Consider the following 15,805-nt stretch of genomic DNA (forward strand, 5'->3'; position numbering starts at 1 on the left):
CTCGGTTTTACCATTATAGCCCAGAAAGAGCCTCAGACAACAGGTAAACAAATGAGCATGGCTGTGTTCCAATTAAACTGTTTGCGCTAACAGGCGGTGAGCAGAGTCCATCTGTAGACCAGTTTGCCAGCCTGTGCTGTGCTCCAGTCTCTGTTCTCCACATTACAAACTGTGGTATTTGTTCCATTCTTGTTGGAAACCTGTGGTTGCTGTTGTTCTAGCCCCCTCCCCCCAGTTCCTGTAGGACTTTTATTTCCCTTTACACAATGATGTATTGCTTGGGCCCAGTGTTCTCACTGAATAGCAGAACACCAAAATGTGTCATTTCTTAAGGACTTGAGTGCAGAAAACCTTATGTAAATTAAAAGGATAAACACACTTTCAGGCATGTCAGTGCAAACATTCCCAATTCAAGGAAAGTAACAACCCACAGTGGCCAGAAGGGAACAAAACCAGAACGGAATCTGGGTCTTAAGGCTTGTACTTTCCCACCCAGTTAGACCGGCAAGACGGAAGTGGTGATTGGTTCAGGAGCCCTTGCCAGCCTTGGGAAATTCTGGAAGTCTACTGTTGGCTAATGCTTTGCACACATCATGGTATGGTATTCACACAGATATATCAGGCTGGGGATTTTTCTTCCACAGCATGTTCTACCCAGCTACCTGTTGTGGCCGGCCAGCAGCTCCTAACGAACGGTTTAACTGAGATGGCAACTCGGGCTAAAAGAGAGGAACTAGATGGGGAGGAAGAAGAAACGGAGCCAAGACAGTTTCATTCCGATCAAAGCTCAATTTTACTTGTTCAGACACTCAGTTATAAAGGAAGGGGGAAGGGAACCCGATTCCCACCAAATAACTCGGGGTCCAGTAGCAGGATGAGCACTGTGTGGCTCCAAACAGCAAAGCGCAGGGTCCAGCAGTGAACGTAGTAGAACGAATGAGCAGGAAACTCCACCCCTGAGCAAGCAGGTTCCAGGCTGGGGGAGGGGAAACTATAGCTACCAAGTGACCAAGCCACATGAACTAAGGACTAAATCAAGATATGCACGGGGTATTAAAGATGTACCAAGGGAAAAATTAACTTCTACTATTCAGTGCTGATATCAGATACAAGTTTCAAGGACAAATTTTTTTTTCAAAGGCTTATTCCAGTTTCATGAGGTTAGCATGAGGACAAAATGATATTTAAGAATCAGCTCATGCAGCAGATGCCTGGCACTTGCTCAGTCCATCCAGAAGCATTTGCAGTGGGCAGTGAAGGGGCCCAATGCATGGTACTCCTGCTTGCTGATCCTCATCTGCTGGAAGGTGCACAGCAAGGCCAGGATGGAGCCACCAATCCAAACTACTTGCCCTCATGGGAAACAATGATCTTAATCTTCATTGTGCTTTGTGCTTGGGTTGTGATCTCCTGCATCCTCTCAGCAATGCCTGGATACAGCAATGCCTGGATACACAGTGGTACCACCAGACAGCACTGTCTTGGCATACAGGTCCTTGTGGATGTCCATATCATACTTTATGATGGAGTTGAAAGTGGTCTCGTGGATGTCACAGGACTCTATGTCCAGAAGGAAGCCTGGGGGAGAACCTCTGGAAACCAGAATCACTCGTTGCCCAGAGTGATCACTTGCCCATCAGGTAGCTCATAGCTCTTCTCCAACGAGAATGAAGATGCAGCAATAGACATTTCTTGCTCAAAATCTAGGGCAACATAGCACAACTTATTTTTTTTTTAATTAAATATATATTTTTTATTAGGTATTTTCTTCATTCACATTTCCAATGCTATCCCAAAAGTCCCTGTACCCTCCCTCCTAGATATTTTCTTTATTTACATTTCAAATGCTATCCTGATAGTTTCCTATACCCTCCCCCCTCCCTGCTTCCCTAGCCACCCATTCCCACTTCTTGGCCCTGGCATTTCCCTGATATAAAGTTTGCAAGACCAAGGGGCCTTTCTTCCCACTGATGGCCGACTAGGCCATCTGCTACATATGCAGCTAGAGGCAAAAGCTCTGGGCATACTGGTTAGTTCATATTGTTGTTCCACCTGTAGGGTTGTAGACTCCTTCAGCTCCTTGGGTACTTTCTCTAGCTCCTCCATTGGGGGCCCTGTGTTTCATTCTATAGATGATTGTGAGCATCAACTTCTGTATTTGCCAGGCACTGGCATAGCCTCATACGAGGCAGCTATAACAGGGTCCCTTCAGCAAAATCTTTCTGGCATATGCACTAGTGTCTGTGTTTGGTGGCTGATTATGGGATGAATCCCCGGGTGGGGCAGTCTCTGGAAGGTCCATCCTTTCATCTTAGCTCCAAACTTTGTCTCTATAATTCCTTCCATGGGTATTTTGTTCCCTATTCTAAGGAGGCATGAAGTACCCACACATTGGTCTTCCTTCTTCTTGATTTTCTTGTGTTTTGCAAATTGTATCTTGGGTATTCTAAGTTTCTGGGCTTATCAGTGAGATAACACAACTTTTTAATGTCACATAATTTCCAGCTCAGCTGTGGTAGTAAAGATGTAGCCTTATCAGATGTAGTCAGGATCTTCATGAAGTAGTGTGTTTGGTCCTGGCCAGCCAGGTCCACATGCAAGATGGCATGGGGAAGGATTTAGGCCTTGTAGATGGGCACTGTGTGTGACCCCATAACCAGAGTCCATGACAATGCCAGTGGTATGCCCAGATACGTACAAGGACAGCATCACCTGAATGGCCACACACATGGCTGGGGTATTGAAGATTTCAAATATTATCTGCATCATCTTCTGTTAGATTTGGAGTTCAGGGGGAGCATTGATGAGAGGAATGAGGTGCTTTTCAGGGGCCACACTCTGTTTGTTGTGGAAGGTGTGGTACCTGATCATCCCAGTTGGTGACAATGCTTTACTTGTCAGGACACTTCAGGCCCAGGATATCCCTTTTGCTCTGGGGTTTTTCACCTACGTAGGAGTCTTTCTAGCCTATGCCTACCATGATGCCCTCATGTCAGGGGCTCTTGATGATGGAAAGAAACACAGCCCTGATGGGTGGCACTGTTAAGAAAGCCAGCTTTGCACATTCGAGAGCCATTGTCAAAGATGAGTGTGGCAATTTCTTCATCCTTTGCAATCAGTGAAGGAAGAGGTGGCAGAGCAGCAAAAAGACATACAGGCCAGGTTGGTGGCACAGTGTGAGCATGTTTAGCCTTTTAAAATACTTCTAATGGAAGTCCTTCTTGGCAAAAAAACCTACTTCTTTTGGCAATTATTTTTTTCAGTGCAGATGTCAGATAATTTTCCTGTTATACAAAGTTTTCTTGTACTTATGTTAAATTTTGTGTCTTTGATTCATTCAAGCTAGCCTTTAGTGCTGGCAACTTGGTATGTGCTTTTAGTTTTAAAAGCTGGCTGTTGGTCATTTAGCCCTATCCTTTAGCACCTTTCTGCTAGTTGTCTTTTCTCTACAGGATCTTTTTAAAGCTCTGTGTTTTCTGGGCCTTAAGGGAGGTATTAATGATGATTATATTCATTTACCATGGTTGCCATGGAAAAGTACCCCATACTGGATGGTTGAAAATAATAGAAATTTGCAGCAAAATTTCAGAAGCCAGAACTTCAAAATTAGAGTTTCTGTCAAGTCATTATCTTTCTGGTGGCTTTTCCTTTCACCTTTTTAAAAAAGATTATATTTAAAAGTTGTATATAAGCCAGGCAGTGGTGGCGCATGCCTTTAATCCCAGCACTTGGGAGGCAGAGGCAGGCAGATTTCTGAGTTTGAGGCCAGCCTGGTCTATAGAGTGAGTTCCAGGATAGCCAGGGCTACACAGAGAAACCCTGTCTTAATAAATAAACCAAAAAAAGTATATATTATCCAGGCATAATGGCACACTCCTTTAATCCCAGCACTTGAGAGGCAGAGGCAGGTGGATCTTTCAGTTCAAGGCTAGCCTTCTCCACAGAAGAAGTTCTAAGACAGCAAGGGCTATACACAGAAATCATGTCTTGAACCCTACCCACCCCCAATTGTATACATTTATACTCTACAACATGGTGCTTTGAAATGGATAAATTGGCCTAGTATATAAGTTACCTCATGTCTAATTTTTGTGAGCTCTTCCAACATACAAGGTTTGCTGTTGATTATACCTTTCATGTGGTACAAAAGATTTTTGCACTTATTTTTGAAACTTTGTGCCCTTTAAACATTGTCCCCAGCTCCCCTGCCCAGCCCCTGGTTATAACCACAATATGCTCGGGTACCATCAGTTAAACTTTTAAAGATTTTGTGTACAACCGAGACCATGCACAATGCATTTCCATGCCTGGCTTACTTCACTTATCATAAGGTTTTCCAGATTCATTCATAATCTTAAAAAAAGAACCCAAATTTATCTCTCTTTTGTAAATATTTGCTTTTATTTTTAAATTGTGTGTGTGTGTTTCTGCATGCATGTGTACATAGGAGTGCACAAACTCACAAAGTCCAGAAGAGAGCATTGGGTCCCATAGATGGAGAGGTACAGGCAGCTATGTGCTTCTCACCATGGATACCAAAACTGACCTGGGTCCTTTATAAGAGCAACAAGCCCTCTTATTTTCAGATACATATTTCCAACCTGGGAAAGGATAGCTTGTTTCCCCATGGGAAAATGGAATCCAGGTCTTTCACACAACAGAAAAGGTTACTCACCACCACACTAAAGAGGGTGGTCTTTATCTTTTAGGGCAGAAAGATATTCTACTGTGTTTGTGACTGTTTTCTCTTGGGGTCTAGGTTGATTGTGTCATTTTGATACTGTGATTATCCTAAAATGGACCTTGTAACTGCAGGTACTTCTGAGATGTACTTATTTTATTTTTTTTTGGAAAATGGCTGGCGGGATTTTGAGGTCATATAGCCATTATATTTTTATATTTTTTGAGAACTTTCTGTTTTCCAGAATAGCTTCTCTCATTTACATTCTTACCATCAGGGTTCCTTTGGCTCTCATGCCAGCATGTATTGCTTGTTTTTTTGAATAATAGCTTTTCTCACAGGAGTGAGGTGATACCACAGTGTGGTGGTTTAATTTTCACTTGTCAGTTGCTAAGTGATGTTAAGCTTCTTTTCACAAACCTGATAAACATTTTTATTTTTTTTTTATGAAATGCCTATTCAGGTCTTCTTCTATTTTGCATCTAGGCTATCTATTTCATTGTAATTGAGTTGAATTCCTTATGCATTTTGAATATTTATCCCTTATCAAATACATAGATTGATGACATTTCCACACGTAGTGACTATCTCCTTGCTCTACTCACTGATTCTTTTTCTATACATAAGCTTTTTAGTTCAGTATAATTCAGGTTGCTGAGTTTTGCTTGAGTTACTTAGGCTTCCTATATCTAAAGAGTTCTTGCTTAGATAAATGCTATGTAGATTTTCTTCTAGCCATTTTATACTTTCTCCTCTTACATGCACATATTTAATTCATTTTGAATTTGCTTTATGTATTCAATGTGTGATAAAGTTTTAACTTTATTTTTCTGGATGTGTGATTCCATTTGCTACAAACAGTTTCTTATTGTGTCCTTTTTTGGGGGCACAATCCTCTTGTCATCAGGATTAGCCTTATTTCTAGACTTCCAACTTTGTACTGTGATACTATGTGTTTGCCTTTAGTGTCATGTTGTTTTGACTACAGTAGTTTTTTATTATGTTTTTTTCCATTAATGTATTCACTTTATAGCCCAATCACAGCCCCCCCCCCCACCCCCCACATGTCCCTTCCTCCTTCTCTGCCCTTTCACCTCTGAGAAGGGGGAAATTACCCTTGGGTACCAACCCACCCTGACATCTCAAGTTCCAGCAGTACTAGTCCCATGCTCTTCCACTGAGGCCAGACAAGGCAGTCCACTGAGGGAAACAGCGTTCTCAGGAATGCAACCGAGTCAGGGTAGGCCCCTGCTACACTTATTGCAAGACCTGCATGAAGACCAAGCTGCACCTCTCCTGCATATGTGTGTGGGGTCTAGGTCCAGCTTGTGCTCACACTTTGGTTACTGATTTAGTCTCTGGGAACCTCCAAGGGTTCAGGTTAGTTGACTCTGTTGGTCTCCAGTGGAGTTCCTATCTCCTCTGCAGCCTGCAATCCTTCCCCCAACTCTAGAACCAGACTCCCAGAGCTCCGTCCAATGTTGGGGTATATTATGTTTTAAGTTAGGTGTTGTGAGGTTTCTAGCTTCGCTCTTTTTGTTCAAGATTACTTTGGCTTTTAATGATTACTTTTGATTTAAAAAAAGTAATTTGATGTTTTTTTCTGTTTCTGTGAATAAAAATTGACACTTTGGTAGAGATTCTTTTCTCTTCTGGATCCCGTTGTTGGATGGCAACTATTATCTTACAGACGCAGTTACTCTTGAAGTCCTTTCTCTCCTTGTAGCTCTCTGTCACTTTCTTTTTGAGTATGCCTCTAGTCCAATTTCCCCCTTTTGTGAGGAAATCTACTAGTATTAAATTAGGATTCTTGTTATTTCTGCAATTTTTTTTTTATAAAATCATGTGTACAAATACCAGAGGGTTAGAAATTCAGTGTTGTATTGATGAATAGAAATCAAACCATAACAGTGATGAAAGAATGAATACATCAAGCTTTAGCAATGGTTATTCAGATAGACTCTTCAGGTATAAATTTGTAAGGATTATTTTTCTACTCATTATAATATGTAATGTTTATTGCTGGGAAAGGTGTACAAAAGTTGCTCTTTTACTTTAGAAGAATAGATCACGGTTATGATTTAATAATCTATTTTTAAGAGGGAAGGTTATTACTTTTGTTAAAAAAGTGTTAGAAGGGCCTTAAGCTGATAACAAGAACTTAACCTACAGCTTCTTGGAGCAATAGCCAACAGATTTGCTGATGGACAGTGTTTGCTCAGTATGGCGTTTAATCTCCAATATCAATGTGACTAGATTTGGCATCGCCATGGAAACACACCTTTTGCTGTTTCTATGAGACTGCTTACAGAAAAGTTAGCTAGTGAGAGAAGAATCACTCTGAATGTGGGCAGTAGAATCTGTGGGGTGGAGTCCCAGACTGAATCAAAAGGAGAAGATGAGCTGAGCACTAACTAGCATGCATCTCTCTATGCTTCCTGACTGAGAGACGGAATAACCAGCAACCTCCGACTCTTACCATTGTAGAAATAATTGCTGCTGTTTCTCCACCATGGTAGATCAAACAGTACAAACCATTATAAATGCTTTCTTCTTCCTCCACCCCCATCTCCTGTGCGTGCTCATGTATTTAAGCTTGTGTGATTATGTGGAAAGCAGAGATTTACTTCAGTGTCTTCCTCAATGGTTTCTCCACATTTTTTCTTAGACATAGAATAATAGACTATAACTAAACTTGAAGCTTAATGTTTTTGGTAGGATGGCTGGTCAGCAAGCCCCTGGGATCCATCTAACTCTGTCCACCAGCACTGGGATTGCAAGTGCCTGCAAGAAGACATGGCTCATTCAAAGGGTTTGTGTACCACAAACACTTTACCTGCCAGGCCTTCTCTGCCTCTTTACTTGCTTATAGTCAGCTGTTTGTTCACAACAGTGGGGAAAGTGCTAACCGTGCCCAGTACATAAAAGGAGTATCCAGAGTGGAGGTGAAGATGATCATCCTTATTAACAATAGCTGTTATTTGTTAAGCTGAGCTAAGGACTTCATTTGCATCTTATTGAGATACCCCAAGACTGGATACAAACATTTTTTTTCATTATATAGATGAATCTTAAATGAGGTCAAGAATGAAGTTACTTGTTCTGTGTTGTGATAAAAAGCTCACAAAGTGGGGATCCCAACTTAAACTAATTTGGAAGCTCAGTTAAAAAAATTAATTTAAATATTTTACTTATTCACTTTACATCCTGCTCACTGATCCCTTCCCAGTTACCCCCTCCCACAGTCCTTCCCCCATTCTCCCTCCCCTTCTTGTCTGAGTGAGTGGGGCTCCCTGGGTATCCCTGTACCCTAAGTACTTCAGTTCTCTGTGAGGCTGGGTACTTTCTGTTCCACTGAGACAATGCAGCCCAGCTCGAAGGACATATCTCATGTACACTCCCTGCTCCAGTTGTTCGGGACCCACATGAACACCAAATTGCACATCTGCCATATATAATGTATAGATACATATGTTTTAAGTTACTGCACGTTTAAAAAAAATCTCAATTTTATCTTCCTTTGATAAAACATCTATTGAACATCTAATGTAACATTTTAATGGTTAGTGCCTTGGAGACAGCCTCTGTTGTTGAGCAGAACTGGTGCTGGGGTGAACCAATCCTATTGTTTTGTCTTTTGTTACATGGTAAGTGGTTCAAAACTCTTGGCTCAAAATTGTATATTAATTCATGGGCAAGTCAGTGCCACTGATCACTTTTAAGCAGGGTAGAGACTTGATTAAGTTATTTAGGAGCTATGCATTGTGTTCTGTTTGTCTTAGAGATTTTTGTCCACCAATTTAAAAATCTTATTTTTTATACTTAATTTCTATCAGTGGTTCTTAGCCTTCCTAATGCTGTGACCCTTTAATACAGTTCCTCATGTTGTTGTGACCCCAACCATAAATTATTTTCATTACTCCTTCATAACTATAATTTTGCTACTGCTATGAATTGTAACATAAACATCCAATATGCAGAATATCTGATATGTGACCCCTATTGAAGTTATGACTCACAGGTTGAGAACCACTGATCTATATGGTGATTATGATCATATTTAGAAAGGAAGGAGTTCTTAATTATCACTTATAGTTGGATAGCTCAGACTGATAGCAAAAATTTTCCACATTGTAAACTTGTTGGCAGTAGGGACTCTATCTATTGGATAACACTCACTGCATTTTAAACTTCTATAACTACAATAAATATAGATGTGAGAGATGAGGCAGAACCAGGACCATGGAGACCATTGTTCTCCATTGTTTGATATTGTACTTCATGCTGGCTGCTCTGAGAGAAAATGGCAGACAGAGGTCCTCTTTGTCCCTCCCCTAGATCTGAATAATATTTTCCAAAAAGACTTGTGTTTCCATTCTCAGAAAGATACAGGTCAGATTCCAAGGCCTGACTCTGTGACCTTTTCTCTGTGCTCCTTGCAGAGGCAGTGAACATAATGTGTTATCTGATCTGTCATTTCTGTCACCAAGCCATTGTCACAAAGCCTATGGTGCTGACAGTTTTGTTAGTTTTTTGCTTGGCCTCTCCCCAGTGGAGCAAGGCATAGGATAGCATGCCTACTCAGAACACATGACATCTAAAATGCTTCAAAAGCTGAAATCCTTTATATATTAATACAATGGAACAAATAGAAATTTATATGCCTGACTTCATATGATGTCATAACATGGGCACATTAAAATATTGTATAAAATTATTTTTAGGCTATGTGCTTTAGGTATATATGATACATATACAGATTTTATGTTTAGACATGGGGCCCATTCCCAAGCTTTCTCATGATATGTATGAAAATATTCTAAAATCTAAAAAAAAAATCCAAATTCTGATCCAAGGCATCCTGGATAAAGGATAATTAATCTGTATAGGAGTGTTTGTGTTCTATGGGAAGGCTCCTTCAGAAATAGGAATGTATAACCATTGTCCGCCCTTTATAGAATAATCCATAGAAATATAAGGATGATGGCTCTTTGTTTCCTCCCAGGAATTAGAAGCAGGATTCATTTTAACCACTTGGCTCGAAGGAGCAGTGAGGTTGGAAAAGCCTAGGCTGGAGGTCTAGCAATCTTAGGTCTCATTTAGACTCTGCTTCAGACTAGAGCTGAGCTGTACATTCATCTTCTGAAAGACTCAGTTTCTTCCCATTCAAAGGGATGGAAAAGATTGTCCCCACTCAGAAATGTCTGAGAAAATGGGTCCAAAGGAAGTGTCTTGGGATTTCATGACAAAAAACTAAGACACTATCCTACTAAAGAAAGTAATGGAAAGCCTGCAGGAGTTTGGAAGAAGCACTTTACGTCTTTATAAAAATGTATGTGGACACTTTCTTCTTTTGACAAAAAAACATGTTTGAAAAGGAAGGTTAGAAAAATGCAGGAAGAAGGGAGTCTGCTCTTTGGTGTGATAAGAAAGAGAGGCACTTGGCCATTGTAATGTTTTTGTTCCTTCTCTGCCCTGTGATTAAGTGCATGACATAGGGATCTTAGCAGTCTACTGGGAGGAGGACGGTCTCTCCATTTTCTTGGCATAGACTTGACAGTGACTTTTCTAAGACTGCTGTTCAGTTAAATTCATAGTGACTTTCTGTTACACATCTGTACACCCTTGATGTGCTTCTCCATTCCTCTGGGGCACATGGTTAACTTTGTGATCTAGCTGGTCCTGGCTAAAGGATGGGAGTGTGGCTTTGTAAAATAGTCCAGTTGTCCATTCTTTTCTGAAACCACTGTAATTTTCCCCTTCCTTCTAGGTATCTTTCTGGTTAGGTATACAAACATTTAGACTGTAGTAAGTAAGCTTTCTGAACCAGAAGATTGCTTTTTGCCCCCACTCGTTGTTATAAAGATGCTTTGTTCAGTAGCTGGCACAGGAAAGATGCATCTTGAGGAACACAATTGGACTAAAGTCTTCTGGGTGGCTAGAAAATAGGCATGTCTTTAAATTAATGCTTTTATTTTATTTTATTTTATTTTATCTATGCAGGTGTTTTCCTTTCATGAATGTGTAGCATGTATGTGTCTGGTGCCTGCTGACATTCAAAGAGCATATTTGAACCCTTGTACTAGAGTCAGGAATAGTTGTGAGGCACCATGTGGGTTCAGGGCATTGAATCTGAGTCCTTTACAAGAATACTAAGTACTTGTAACCATGGAACCATCTCTCCAGGCCCATTTTTTATTGCATTTTTGTTGTTGTTGTTGAGTAGCCTCAGAGCTGAGAATGACCTTGAACTCTTGATCCATAGCAAGTGAAATCAATGCTTTTAAGTTATCTTTTGAACTTCCCAGCTTTAGGTACTGGGTAGGGATACAGGTCCTAAGAACACAGTAGGTGATCCATAGCTTCATTACAAAAATATTTTTAGAGGTTTGGTTCTTACAAGGACAACTAGTAAAGCTTGTGACAGGATGGAAGTTTTTAGTCTGGAGTCTAGGTCTCTTGTAACAAAGGCAGTCACCAAGCTGTTTTTCTTGTTTAAGTGGGAGAGACTTGAAATCCTCACTGGATTTTGTGGTAGGACTGCATAACAAAGCATATAGACACAAGCAAATGTAAGAATTAAGTTGGGTATAAGTTATCCTGATAATTCAAGGGTAGAAAACTGGGAAGAACAACTCACTGGACCCAGGCCAGTATTCAGTGACTCAAATAATTCTAAGAAAGTGACGAGGAAGATTATAATGCTATAAAACAAAGAGGTAAGCCATTAAGAAGAGAAGCATGGTCTAGAGAGATGGTTCAGATGTTAGGAGTACAGGTTACTCTTCCCAAAGGGCCCTAGATCAATTTCCAGCACCACATGAGAGCTTACATCAATCCTGTGGTATCTTCTGTGGTCACCACATGCATGTAGTACACAGACAGCTATGTAGGCCAAACATTCCCACATGTAAAATAATTAGACAAATAACTAAAATAAAAAAGAATCACATTTTTCCTGCAGGAAGTAGACAAAGAGAGATGAGAACCATGTTGAGGGCTATACCACTACAAGATCACAGATAATAGTCTACTTGTAAAGCATCCTAAAGGTTGTCAAGTGTTAATATTGTGTATGTTCGGGGAAGGAGATAAACCTTTTCTTTGATGTGGCTAGTAGCTTAAAGAAAGTGAAGTGCATACTCAAGGAATCAGCCCAGTGTTGAGGTAAAGAAGTGAGTTGGAGATATTTGTGATGTTGAACAACTTCTATTGTTCTGAGAGATCCCCATGACACCACTAAGCATGATGGGATTAAATGGACTGGGCTCACTGAAGAGCAAGGGGATTATTGACTAGTTCATGGCCTGTAGAAGGAAAAGTAAGAGACTGGCTTCAATACCCTAGAACATTCATAAGCAGTATAATAGGCAGGCCAAAATATGCCTAAGATTTCACACTTGATCTTAGCCAAAAGGCTGAGAAGTGATAAGATTTCAGTCTTGTGGGACGCCTGACTAGTCAGCAAGAAAGACACCACAATAGGATCCTTCTGCACACGTTTATTGGGCTGCGCATTGACTGTCTAGGCGAAAGACCCCGAGCCCTGGGCCTCTCATTCTTATATACTATCAGTTCCCATCCACTCACAGCAGGCCACATCACCTCACCAGGTACGCAGCTTCAGCTAATCAGGGCAGCAGGGGCATATCTCCACCAAAATGGCTTCGCCAGTAACCTGGTACACCTGTGCAGCTCTCACGATGTTTGTAGTTAATATGAGGAAGTCAGGTGCAAGTCATAAGACTTAGCTGCAGTCCCTGGCGCCTTTGGGACTGCCGCCACACCCGCTCCCCACACAGTCTGTCCTATTTGCAAACAGGAACTGATTCAGTGAACTAGATTGCACAGGCAGACTCTGGATGATTTAAATATTAAATTGTTTATCGAGTTGTTAGTGAACACAGATTAGTTGTAAAGGCCGAGAAGATGTGAGCCAGGTCAAAATCACACCATGAAACATTAGAAGAGAAAGCACCTGCTGGTGAGTACCACTGAGTATTGAAAGCCAGTTTGTGCAGTTGATGTTTCTTGCACATGGCTTTGCAGTAGTATATTGTGAGCAAGAAAGGAGTAACCCTTTACCTCTTTTTTTCCCTTTGCTTCAAAAAGTGTCTGAATCTGTTTCTGATATGGGAATAACAGCTGCCTATGGCAAGAGATTTGGAGAAAGCAAGTGTGTGGCATGGTTAGCTATTATGGAATGGGCATTTTCTCTCCCTGACCCACATTAGCACTTGTTAAGTGAAAGTGTCTCTAAATCCAGAAAGCCCCAAGAACCGTATATGTGTCCTATTCATTTCCTATGTTGTAAGCCCACAAGATTCCTTGGCCCGTGAGCTCCTGCACACTGGTTTTCTAGGGAGAGGTTAGCTTCCACAGTCAGGATGTCAACCCCTCTATCACAAAAGAATGTCTCATGTTAGAAGCTACAGTCCCAGCCCAGGTCTTAATATGACGATAGATCCTTAATGTTTTCCTAGGTAGACACTCTGTTCCTCCAGGTGAATGTCACTTAAGAGCCTTTCAAGTAGTCCTTTTGAAATAATCCAACGTAAAAACAAAAGGCTTATTTTATCTTAGTGGAGCTCCAAAAATCAGTCCTCTTCTTGAGTTCACAAAGGTGTTCTTCCCTGCTGACCACAGGGCAATTTTCAGAGAGGGTCTTACTTAAGTTGCACTCTTAGAAAGTCAAAGAAAGCTGCAATTTTGATGCGTTTAGAATTGAGAAGGGGTGGTTGCTGAGCCATTGGTGAGCTTGTGAGCTGGTGAGCAACCCAGTTCCTAGAAAAGCTCCAATTTGATTTGATTTTTATTTGCTGCTTAGGATCAAACCTCAGGCTTTGCACATACTTCGCATGTACTCTACTAGTGAGTGACACCCCTGAAAAATGTCAGTCTTGAAATGTGGAGTAGTCTGTTCCTACAGTAGACAGCACATAGTATTAAATTAGTCAACCAAGCAAGCAAGCAATCAACCAATCGATCAACTACGCACACAACGTGTGTCTGTGTATGTGTTTGTGTATACGTATGTCTGTATATAAGCATGCATTTTGTGTGTATGTAAATATGTGTGTGAATGCATGTGTATGTGTGTGTCTGTAAGCCAGAGGTTGTCATAATCTTATCATTTGCCTACATCAACTTTTGAGACAGGGTCACTTACTTAACTGGAGGTCATCGCTTTGTGTAGACTGGCTGGCCTACAGGCTCCAGGGGTCCCCCGCCTCCACCTTCCCAATGCAGAGATTATTGTAATGTGTCACTGTGCTTGGCTTTTATCTGAATTTTGTTTATCAGAAGTCAGTGTCTCAGGCATTCATTGGCAAGCACTAACTGAACCATTTTCCAGCACTAGGTATAGGTATAGGTATAGGTATAGGTATAGGTATAGGTATAGGTATAGATCTATGTATATTGTATTTTTTAAAAATGAGAGGCAGTATAGACTCTGGGGGAAAAATACATATTTTTGGGTGGGAGGGTCAAGGCAGATTTTTATTTAATTTATGAGAAACTATGTTGCCATTGAAAATATAGGTAATTATGATAAACCTCATTTATTCATTCAGCTGTTAAATCCATCTGTCAAGTAAATTCACAAGTTCCTACCTTGAAGATTTGTGACAAATCAAATGAGATGATAAAAGGAAAGTGATTGGTGTGTCTTAAATACTCTATCACAAGTATCTGTAAGTGATGTTTGTTATAAAACTGTAATTTTTATAGGAAGGGTTGCCCATCGCCTCTCCATCTGCACCACCTGTCTCTTCATCATGGTCCAGGCTGTTACCATAAGTCCCGGGACCACCCTTTGGAGAAAACTCAAACCACAAACAGCACGGCGTGTTCTTGCCTTTCCTCTCCCCTTTTGGATCTTTAATTCCCTGATAAGCTCCAACTTGTTTCACAGCAGCCAGTAGCATGAACAGGTCAGTAGTTGGGATGATTACTGGCTATAATCTATACGCTGACATTCAGGCACACAGTTAAGTGAACGTTCCTTTCTCTCATGGCTCTTCATGATGTCATTTTCCAAAGTCTCATGGGCTGGAGCAGGGGGTCTATGGTTCTTCATCTGTATAAACATCATGTCTTTGTGCTCTATCCTCACAGCTCCAGGTCTGGAAACAATTCCAGGCCAGAAATCAGAGCTACCCAGAGGGTTCTCACTCTCATGACCTGTTTTCTTTTCTTTTCTTTGGCAGATTTCATTTTCGCCAAATTTGGCAGAAGTTCCACAGTGACACATGACTTCACAACACTAAATATTCAAGCATTTTTAGAACTTAGTTATGATTGTCTCAGCCTCTTTGTCCTGATCATCAGGGATATTTGTGTCCCTAAGCCCTGCTGTGTCCCCTGAATAATATGAAATTCCTTCTCTCAACCAGTTCTTTGTGAACAAAGACTATAAACACTAGAATTGTTGTGCTTTATCATTCTAATGTAGCATAGCAATAAATGGTTAAGATAGAAAAAAGAAAGAAAGGAAGGAAGGAAGGAAGACAGACAACTTAGCAGGGGGCAGAGATTGGGAACCAGTAAGGCAGTAGTAGATTATAAGTAAGAATAGTAGATTAGAGGTAAAATGAAAGTAGAGGGATAGAATAGTGAGGATTAATAAGCTTAAATAGCAAAGAGCTTGGGAGAATGGAAAAATCAGGGGTAAGGAAAAAAGCTAACTCAAACAAATAATGTGCAGAAAGTCATATAGAAGCCTGTGATCTCACAAATCAATTAAAAAACATTGGAGGGTATTAGAATTCATGTGATATGAAAGAAGAATTGCAAATATTGGGAGTTAAAGGATTGAGCAAGGATAAGGATTAGGAGATGGGGTATGGAGGTGTAGAGGGGAGATAAACCACACTCAAGAATCTGGGAAAAGGTAAACCCTTTAAACCCCGCTAGTTAATATGCTCATTGAAAATGGAACTTCAAAATGATTCCAATGGAATTACCCTGTATGTGTGAACAACTCAACTCCCAGGGGACATGAGTTATTAAATTAAGATCTCAATGAAAGATATGGGATACCTTCTTATGGTTTAAAAGTCAGGGAGACCCCAAATAGCTCCAAAACACACAGGCATTTGCCATTGTTCTTGACTGCCCACC

At 40.7% G+C, this 15,805-nt stretch overlaps 1 pseudogene; it reads left to right on the forward strand.

Moving 5' to 3' along the window:
* The first annotated feature begins 1,177 nt into the window (after positions 1-1,177).
* LOC110295737 (vomeronasal type-1 receptor 100-like) lies at positions 1,178-15,050 on the forward strand (annotated as a pseudogene).
* Positions 15,051-15,805: the final 755 nt, after the last annotated feature.

Source organism: Mus caroli, unplaced genomic scaffold, assembly GCF_978045245.1.
Source record: "Mus caroli unplaced genomic scaffold, Mus_caroli_1 scaffold_7, whole genome shotgun sequence".
Taxonomy (NCBI): domain Eukaryota; kingdom Metazoa; phylum Chordata; class Mammalia; order Rodentia; family Muridae; genus Mus; species Mus caroli.